This window comes from Marmota marmota, unplaced genomic scaffold (assembly GCF_001458135.2).
Source record: "Marmota marmota marmota unplaced genomic scaffold, marMar, whole genome shotgun sequence".
NCBI lineage: Eukaryota > Metazoa > Chordata > Mammalia > Rodentia > Sciuridae > Marmota > Marmota marmota.
The window spans coordinates 9,087,764-9,090,998 of NW_025999949.1; the positions used below are offsets into that span (position 1 = coordinate 9,087,764).

Consider the following 3,235-nt stretch of genomic DNA (forward strand, 5'->3'; position numbering starts at 1 on the left):
CATTATCAAAAGTTATTGAATTAATTTTAGGTATTGTTACAAGTTCATAATTGTAAGCTGAATGATCACCTAGGAAAGAAAGAATGATAATCCTGAAGACAAATAAAGCATTTATTATCATTTATTTATTGATACATGCAACAAATACTTATGAGCACTTGCTATATTTCCCCTCCACTCTTAATGTTAGGCTAAGAGGATATAACTATATAAACATGTAAAAGACTGGCATGATTCTGGCTCTTATGGACTTTGTAGGCTAAGGGAGGAGATAAGTACATAGTTCATTTCAAGAGTTTACAGTCTATGTTATGATACATAAATACATAACCTAAGCTAGTGGTCTTCAACACTCAGAGAGCATCAGAATCATTTGGAGGATTATTTATTTATTTATTTATTTATTTATTTTCTTTAGTTTTCGGCGCCCACAACATCCCTGTCTGCATGTGGTGCTTGAGGATCGAACCCGGGCCCCACGCATGCCAGGTGATCGTGCTACCGCTTGAGCCACATCCCCAGCCACCTGGAAGATTTTTTAAAACAGATTACTGGCACCATCCTAAGAGGTCAGATTCAGCATTTGGGATGGGGCCCAAAAATTGCATTGGTCCTGCTGGTCCAGGGATCACACTTTGAGAACCATTGCTTAGATCAAAGGAACCATTGGTCAGGCTGAACTAAATTTTGTAACCTCATTATTTTAATTATAACAAGACATGTTATAACAATTAATTATAACAAGACATTATTTTAATTATAACAAGACATTAGAACAAACATGCAATATTAATTTGTATAGATATATTTCTTTCTGCCTGCCTTTTCAAGAAGAGAGTTTGATCTTTAGCAATGTTTTTGGCCATGTATATGGGGAAAGAGTCTTGTGTTTCATCAGAAAGAAGATATTTTGTTTAAGCTAGAAAAGAAAGCCAAGATCTATGAGGGTAAGTGTGTCCCTGGTATGATTATGTCCTAGAGACATAGTGAGATCTCAAAAAATGGAGCATCACAAGAGAATGGTTCTGGGTATGGAACCTCCCAGTGCTTCCTACGACTGACTCCCATATTCAGCACCTGGACATGGAGTCCCAAAGAAACACAATAGTCAGATGAGCAGGAATCATGCAAGCAATAGCAAAGGACATTTGGAGATTCTAAGTGATGATCAAGGGATAAACATGCCCCCATTCTCAATAAACTGATACTGTATAAGATAGGGCCCTAATAACAGCAGGGATTTCTTGCTAGCTAAATAGAGAGGTGAGGATAGGGATTTAAATAGATTTAATTATAATGGGACACCTGGCACCTCTCATCTGGTGGCTGCTGAGGAATTCTGTGTCCTCATGGTGGACTTGCCCAGCTCTTTGTGAATAACAAAGAATCTGGAAAAGTTGGAGAAGATAAAGCATATATAGTATCTGAATCAGGAGATCAATAAAGAAATGCAAAATTCTGAGGATGAGTTAATGTGACCCATTTGTTACAGTATATTTGAAGATTCTCATGCACTACCATGCTCTCATACATTTTGTAGAAATTGTTTGGAAAATGTTCTTCAGGCATCTGGTAACTTTTATGAATTCCACTCAAGTACCCTAATTGCAGAAGTGTTATTGAAAGTGCTCCAACTGGTATTGAATCATTACCTGTTAATTTTGCATTAAGGGCTATTATTGAAAAGTACCAGCAAGAAGACTATCCAGATATTGTCACCTACCCTGAACATTAGTGTGTAGTCATTGCCTCACTATAGTTCAACATCATGGTTATTCTATAGATGACCTTCAAAGTGCTCATCTGAAAGAAAAGGACACACCTCAAAAACTGCTTAAATAGTTTACTGATCCACAGTGGACAGATCTTTCTCACTTTATTGAAAAGCTAGAACAAAAATCTTTTTCTGAGAAAATGGTCCACGGTGATAAGGAAGTTGTTCTCCAGTATTTTAAGGAGCTTATGGATACATTGGAACAGAAAAAAAAAAAAAAAACAGTTTTCCCAACAGCTCTCTGTGATGTTGGCAATCTGATTAATCAAGAATATATTTCACAAATTGAAAGAATGAAAGAAATGAGAGAGCAGCAACTTGAATTAATGACAGTGTCAACATTGTTATGTGTCTCCACTTAAATTTCTTGAAAAAATTAATGATGCCCGCCCATGTGTGCAGATCTTGAAACAAAGACCATTTCCTGAAGTCCAGCCTGTTGAAATTTATCCTCGAGTAAGCAAAATATTAAAAGAATAATGAAGCAGAACAGAAATTGGACAAATTAAGAAAGCTCTCATTCCTGAAATGAAAATTTCTTCAAAAAGAATGCTATGTTCCTGGCCTGATAAGGATAAAAAAGAAGTTGAATTTTTAAAAATTTTAAACATTGTTATAGTTACATTAATTTCAGTTGTATTAATGTTAACACTCTTTTTTCATCCAGCACATAATAACCTTCTTAAATGAAATCATTTCAGTATGTTTTTCTGAAGTCTCTCCGTCTATTTACCAAAGTTTATCTAACAATCGTAATGATTTAAAGAATATGCTATGTCATCCCTTATATTTATTAATTCATGTGGAAACTAGTTTCTTATTGAAAACTCAAATCAGTTTAGCTATTGTTAATTACTATAAACAATTGATGTGGCTGTTAGATGCCCTTCAATAGATGAATGGATAAAAAAAATGTGGCATATATACACAATGGAGTATTACTCAGCAATAAAAGAGAATAAAATCATGGCATTTTCAGGTAAATGGATGGAGTTAGGGAAGATAATGATAAGTGAAGTTAGCCAATTCCCAAAAATCCAAATGCTGAATATTTTCTTTGATATAAGGAGGCTAATTCATAGTGGGATAGGGAGAGGAAGCATGGGAGGAATAAATAGGGCAGAGGGGCTGGAGGGGAAGAGAGGGGGCATAGGGTAATTTATGATGGTGGAATGTGATGATGATTATTATAAAAAGTACATGTATGAAGACATGAATTGGTGTGAATATACTGTATATACAACCAGAGATATGAAAAATTGTGCTCTATATATGTAATAAGAATTGTAATGCATTTTGCTGTCATATATAAATAAAAAAAGAGTTAAAAAAAGAAAACTCAAATCAGAATTGTAAATGGACTTATTGTATATAGCAGAGGCTAACCACTGCTAAATGAGAGAAATAGAGGTAGCATAAATAGCAAATCAAATTTGAGTTGCAACAAATATAAATATATAG

The 3,235-nt window shown here is 34.6% G+C and overlaps 1 pseudogene; it reads left to right on the forward strand.

Annotated features, from left to right (window-relative positions):
* Positions 1–1,448: 1,448 nt before the first annotated feature.
* Positions 1,449–2,733, forward strand: LOC107142938 (annotated as a pseudogene).
* The last annotated feature ends 502 nt before the right edge of the window (positions 2,734–3,235 follow it).